The sequence below is a fragment of the Mirounga leonina genome, unplaced genomic scaffold (genome assembly GCF_011800145.1).
Source record: "Mirounga leonina isolate KUSES-001 unplaced genomic scaffold, KU_Mleo_1.0 Mir_168, whole genome shotgun sequence".
Classification (NCBI taxonomy): domain Eukaryota; kingdom Metazoa; phylum Chordata; class Mammalia; order Carnivora; family Phocidae; genus Mirounga; species Mirounga leonina.
Window position 1 is genome coordinate 54,918,274 of NW_023270426.1, and position 7,503 is coordinate 54,925,776.

The 7,503-nt window shown below is 35.6% G+C and overlaps 1 pseudogene; it reads left to right on the forward strand.

Annotated features, from left to right (window-relative positions):
* Window positions 1–284: 284 nt before the first annotated feature.
* LOC118017145 lies at window positions 285–1,694 on the forward strand (annotated as a pseudogene).
* Window positions 1,695–7,503: the final 5,809 nt, after the last annotated feature.

The following is a 7,503-nucleotide window of genomic DNA, read 5'->3' on the forward strand; positions in this document are numbered from 1 at the left end:
CATCTCCCACTAAAAGACACCTCCCCACCCATTAGAACCACAACATGGGCACTGCTCTGACTTTAAGAAAGAACCTAGTCATTTGGTTGGGAAATTTTCCACACATTTGGCAAGAAATAGGAACAGGATACAACTAAAGATTTGTTCTCAAGTAAATTGCTGGTGAATGGCAGATTATTTTGCTGACTGACGTTTTTCTCTCTAAGACTTGATTCTCAGAGAAATAATGCAGGTTAAAGAAAACAAAGTAAAAATGTTTTAAAGGATTATATACTATTTGAGCCATGAAGAAATATAGCCATCAACTCGTACTTAACAGGTAAGAAAACTGACATCCAAAGACATTCATTAATTTATCCATGTTTTCTAATTCGTTTCTAATTATTACAAATCTGAATGCCTAAAAGAAAACATAATACATTTGACTTCATAAAAATTAAAAACTCTGCAGCACACAAATACAAAATCATAATGAAAGTTAAATGATAAATGACAAATGAGACAAATATTGACAACTTATAAAAAAAAAAGAATGCTTTTCTTTCTACAGAAAGAAGAGGTTCAGATCAATTATAGAGAGATGAACAATCCTATGGAAATGAAGCATAGAACATGAACACACAGCTATCAGGAAAACAACCACTACAAAAAACTATTCACTTATTATTAAGTAAATGCAAATAAAAATAAGAAGAAATCCCTCTACTAATCTATAAAATATGATGGAATATGGAATATGTTTAAATGTTCAATAGCACCCATAGTTAAGGGATTGTGAGGAAACATAATCAATGGCACACCAGGGACAGCTTTCCCAACTCGTGAGAGCTGATTTTGCTCATTTTTTGCACAACTCTGACTGCAGTAACATCGTGTAGGGTGTTTGACATTGATGTTGGCTGGAAGACTTTTACCATGGAGTTTGTCAACCACTATCAAGAAAGAGGGGAGGGGGTTGGGAGGATGGGTTAGCCTGGTGGTGGGTATTGAGGAGGGCACATTCTGCATGGAGCACTGGGTGTTATGCACAAACAATGAATCATGGAACACTTCATCTAGAACTAATGATGTAATGTATGGGGATTAACATAAGAATAAAATAAAAAAAAATCAAAAAAAAAAAAAAAGAAAGAGGGGTTTTTTTTGGTTGTTGTTTCTGTTTTTAATCCAGAGGACCAGTTGTTAAGCATTTATCAGCATACCACTATGTATACTCAGACTTTAAAATGAGAATTTAACTCTTTGAGGAAGACACGGTCTCAGCCACAGCAGAGCTCTGGACGCCCCGCTCCTGACTCACGGCTGTCCGCTCTCGGTGAGGAACAAGTCGGTCAGGAAGCCGTGCCTTTTAAAGACTCTGGGAAGACACCTCTGGAACCAGAGGTTGTGATTCACCGAATTAGAATTACTCTAACCAAACACAACATAAGATCTGTGGAGAAGGCATGCGCTTACTTGATCAGAGGCACAAAGGAAAAGAATCTCAAAGCGAAGGATAGTTTAGATGCTTACCAAGACTCAGAATCGCTACAAGAAAAACTCGCGGTGAAGGTTCTAAGACTTGGGATCATTCTCGGAAGAGGATCCACAAGCGACTCACTGATTTGCGCAGTCCTTCTGAGATTATTAAACAGATTATTTCCATCAGTACTGAGCCGGGATTTGAGATTGAAGTCACCATTGCAGATGCTTAAATCAACCATTTTAATAAATTATCAGTTGTAAATAAAGAAACAAAATGAGAATTTAATTGATACTTCTTCACAATACTGCTATATATAAATTTATAACCAAAAGTTTAATGTGTACATAATGACTCAGCCATTTCACTTTTATAAGTTTATCCTTAAAATACATTTAGACAGGTGTGTAAATGTCTATGAGAAAAAAAAGGTTGATCACGCTATCATTTTTAAAAAAACAAAACAAATAGAAACACTCTAAATGTCCAGTGAATGAAACTGACACAAAATACTATGGACATCTAAACAAAGGGAAAATTTTGCAATCATTTAAAAAGAATAAGGAATTTTCATGTATGATGATAGGTAAATATCATGTACTAAATACCATTTAAAATGAAAAAAACAGGTTACCAAGTAGTAGACATAGTATGATTTCCTTGTGTTAATAAAATTGTATAACCAAAAATAAATAAGAGACATCTGAAAGGGTAAAAAAAAATGTTAGTTAATGCTATTGCTTTTAGAGAGTGGGGCTATATGATACGTCAGGAGAAAATATATATATATATTTTCCTGATTAAAATGTTTAATTTCATCGAGCATCATTTTTAAAGGGGAAATATTGCTTTACATAAAAATACGTAAAACGGTGGTCAAGACTTTGAATAAAGTATTATTTTGTGTCTGTTTGCTTTAGTGTCATTGCTTAGTAGGGGCTAGAGTATGAGGCCATCTGACAGCAGACATTATTACTCTCCATCAGTCTGAGAAAAGAAATATAAAGCACTTAGAAATCTCAAGAGGCTAGCCTTCTATGGGATGTGGAGAGGTTTATTTTCCTCCTTAACAGAGACTTCATGATGGAGTAGATGTGGTTTATTGAACTTGTCATGAGTACAAGGGTGAAATTAAGCTTGCATATCTACGTTTTACTAGTGGCAGTATAAATACAGCATTCTGGAAAATCAGTTGACAATATTGACTAAGTATAAAAAAAGTTTTAGTACTAGCTGACCTAGGACTTCTATTTCTAGTATATCTGGTCTAAAAATAATCTGAAACAAGGAACAAGCTAATGGTACAAAGATGTCCATCATAGCATTACCTATTTTAATGAACACTTGAACGGAGCTTAACTGTCCAGCAATGAAGAACTTCTAAACAAAATGAAGCATTACAATCAATGGAACAAAATTCAGTAATCAGAACTCTTCCGTACGGGACCACAATAACCATGATGGGGTTTTTTTGTTTCAGTACATCTTCTAACTCAACCTGATGAAAATAAACAAATCTGACTACTGACTATGAGTGTTGCCTATCTGAGAAAACAGCACCATCATCCACAAATTTACACAAATCTGTTGTCATTCTTTCATCTCCCCCCTTAAGCTTCTCCCATTTTCAATCCATCATTGCATTGGTTAGTGTTAACTACTAAATATTTCTCAAACCTGTATACTACCCCCGCATGTTTACCACTAACATACTCATACAAACATCACTTCTTATTTGGACTATTACAACAGCTTCTCAAACTGTTAACATCTAACAGTTAGCTTCTAACATCTTAGCTCCTACAGTTCTGTTCTTCACATATAGCCAAAATACCTTTTCAAACAAAAACCTGACAAAATTGTTGCTCCATTCTCTTTATTCTTTGGATTTACACAAAGAAACAAATATAATCATCATAAACAAACTGAGGGTTCTAGAGGGGAGGGGGGTGAGGGGGTGGGTTAGCCTGGTGATGGGTATTAAAGAGGGCATGTATTGAATGGAGCACTGGGTGTTATATGCAAACATTGAATCATGGAACACTACATCAAAAACTAATGATGTAATATATGGTGATTAACGTAATAAAATTTAAAAAAAGAAAAAAATTTAAAAAAGAAAAATAAATAAAAATCTATATGAAAACATAATTTTGAAAAACATAAAGCTATTTAGGGATTTGCAGAAAATGTTGGGATATAGCACAGATCAGATGGCAAGATATCACTTCAGTTTTTTTGAAGTTATAACACGAATGAACTTGAAGCTATGATTCAAAGGTATTAAGTGGTAAGTGGCCTCTAAACTAAAGTTAAACCATAACGAAATGGGTCCTGACAGGGCTGATTAAGGGTATTTCCTCATGGCAGATCTCCATTTTCACTCTAACTAAAAATATGACCAAACAGATGGTGAGACTCTTACTTCTATCTAACGTGGTATCCCCAGCCGTATCTTTAAACTTCAAAGAGCATTTCAGGTCACTGCATGGATATGGACCCTGATAGACTGACCCTAGTAAGGTACTAAAAAAGAAACAAGTATAGATAAACAATTGAGGGGGCAGTAAGTTATAAGCCACTCTATTACCAGATACTCTTTTTTTTTTAAAGATTTTATTTATTTATTTGAGAGAGAGAGAATGAGAGAGAGCACATGAGAGTGGGGAGGGTCAGAGGGAGAAGCAGACTCCCCGCCGAGCAGGGAGCCCGACGCGGGACTCGATCCCGGGACTCCAGGATCATGACCTGAGCCGAAGGCAGTCGCTTAACCAACTTAGCCACCCAGGCGCCCCTACCAGATACTCTTAAAACTAACTTTGACATTGATGGAAAATGAAGGTCGAAGGATGACAGAAGTGTCATATTATTGGTATGAAATTACATGCATTTCTATATATATAATGTATGGTGATTAATATAACATAATAAAATTTTAAAAAATCATATTCCCTGCCACAAGGGATTTTGCTGAGTTTGTGTGTGTGTGTGCGTCTCTCTCTCTTTTTTTTTTTTTTTCTTTTAGTTTCAGGTGTAGAATTTAGTGATTCAACACTTATATACAAACAATACCTGCTGTTCATCATAAGTGCCCTCCTTAATTCTCAGCACCTATTTAACCATTCCCCTCACCTACCTCCTCTCTGGTAAACATAAGTTTGTTCTCTATAGTTAAGAGTCTGTTTCTCAGGTTTTCTCTCTTGTTTCCCCCTATGTTCCTTTGTTTTATTTCTAAAATCCCACATATGAGTGAAATCATATGATATTTCTTTCTCTGACTGATTTATTTCACTTAGCATAATACTCTCTAGCTCCATCCATGTTACTGCAAATGGCAAGATTTCATCCTTTTTTATGGCTGAGCAATATTCCATTGTATATATACAACATCTCTTCTTTATCCATTCATCAGTCAGTGGATATTTGGGTTCTTTCCATAATTTGGTTATTCTCGATAATGCTGTTATAAACATCAGGATGCAAGTGTCCCTTCACATTTATATTTTGCTTCCTTTGGGTAAATACCTACTAGTGCAATTGCTAGATCATAGGGTAGTTCTACTTTTAACTTTTTGAGGAACCTCCATACTGTTTTCCAGAGTGGCTGAACCAGTTTACACTCCCAACAGTGTAAGAGAGTTCCCCTTTCTCCACATCCTCTCCAACACCTGTTGTTTCCTGTATTGTTAATTTTAGCCATTCTTAGTGGTGTGCGGTGATACCTCATTGTAGTTTTGATTTGTATTTCCTGATGATGAGTGATGTTGAGAATCTTTTCGTGTGTCTGTTGTCCATCTGCGTGTATTCTTTGGAAAAATGTCTATACATGTCTTCTCCCATTTCTGAACTATATTATTTGTTTTTGGGTATTGAGTTTTATAACTTCTTTATATACTTTGGATACTAACCCTTTATCAGATATGACATTTGCAAACATCTTCTCCCATTCCAAAGGTCATCTTTTAGGGTTTTTTTTTTTAAGATTTTATTTATTTATTTGAGAGAGAGAGATACAAAGATAGCGACAGAGAGCACAAGTGAGCATGAGCAGGGAGGAGAGGGAGAAGCAAGCATCCCGCCGATCAGGGAGCCAGACACGGGGCTTGATCCCAGGACCCTTGGATCAGGACCTGAGCTGAAGGCAGACGTTTAACTGACTGAGCCACCCAGGTGCCCCCGCCTTTTAGTTTTGTTGATTGTTCCCTTCATTGTTCAGAAGCTTCTTATTTTGATGAAATCCCAATAGTTTATTTTTGCTTTTGTTTCCCTTGCCTTCAAAGACATATCCAGTAAGAAACTGCTATGGCCAGTGTCAAAGAGATTACTTCCTATGTCCTTCTCTATGATTTTGACGGTTTTCTGTCTCACACTTAGCTCTCTAATCCATTTTGAATCTATTTTTGTATATGGTGTAAGAAAGTGGTTGAGTTTCATTCTTTTGCATGTTGCTGTCCAGTTTCTCCAACACCATTTGTTGAACAAATTGTCTTTTTTTTCCATTGGATATTCTTTCCTGTTTTGTCAAAGATTAATTGACTATATCATTGTGATTTAATTCCTGGGTTTTCTATTCTGTTCCATTCATTTATGTATCTGTTTTTGTGCCAGTACCATACTGCCTTGATTACTACCGCTTTGTAATATACCTGGAAGTCCACAATTGTGATGTCTCCAGCTTTGTTTTCAAGATTGCTTTGGCTACTCAGAGTCTTGTGGTTCCATACACATTTGTGGATTGTTTGTTCTAGCTCTGTGAAAGACGCTGTTGGTATTTTGACCTGGATTGCATTAAATGTGTAGATTGCTTTGGATAACATAGACATTTTAACTGTATTTGTTCTTCCAATCCATGAGCATAGATTGTTTTTCCATTTTTTTGTCTCCTCTTCAATTTCCTTCATCAGTGTGTTACAGTTTTCAGAGTACAGATTTTTTACCTCTTTGGTTAGGTTTATTCCTAGGTATCTTATGGATTTTGGTGCAATTTTAAATGGGACTGCTTCCTTGATTTCTCTTTCTGCTGCTTCATTATTAGTGTATAAAACTGCAACAGATTTCTGTACATTGATTGTATTCTGAGACTTTACTGAATTAGTGTATCAGTTCCAGCAATTTTTTGGTGGAGTCTTTTGGGTTTTCTATATAGAATATCATGTCATCTACAAAGAGTAAAAGTTTTAGTTCTTCCTTGCTGATTTGGATGCCTTTTATTTCTTTCTGTTATCTGATTGCCATGGCTAGGACTTCCAGTACTGTGTTGAATAAAAGTGATGAGAGTGGACATCCCTGTCTTGTTCCTGACCACAGAGGAAATAAGTTCTCAGTTTTTCCCCAATGAAGATGATATTAGCTGTGTGTTTTTCATATATAGTTTTTATCATGATGAAGTATGTTCCTTTTGTTGAGGTTTCTTATCATGAATGGATGTTTTACTTTGTCAAATGCTTTTTCTGCCTCTATTAAGAGGATCCTATGGGTCTTATCTTTTATTAATGTGGTGTATCATGTTGATTGATTTGCAAATATTGAGCCACCCTTGGAGCCCAGGAATAAATCCCACCTGATTGTGGTGAATGATTCTTTTAATGTACTATTGTATTTGATTTGCTAGTATTTTGTTGAGAATTTTTGCATCCATGTTCATCAGGGATATTGGCCTATAGTTCTCTTTAGTGGAATCTTTGTCTGGTTTTGGTCTTACGGTAATGCTGGCCCCACAGAATGAGGAAGTTTACCTCTCATTTCTACTTTTTGGAATAACTCTAGGAGAATTGGTATTAATTCTTCTTTAAATGTTTGGTAGAATTCACCTGGGAGGCCAACTGGCCCTGGACTTTTGTTTCTTGAGAGATTTTTTTTATTACTGATTCAATTTCTTTGCTGAATATTGGTCTGTTCAAGTTTTCTATTTCTTCCTGTTTCACTTTTGGTAGTTTATATATTTCTAGGAATTTTCCATTCCAGGTTGTCCAATTTGTTGGCATATAGTTTTTCATAATATTTTAATTATTTGCATTTCTGTGGTGTTAGTTGTTATTTAT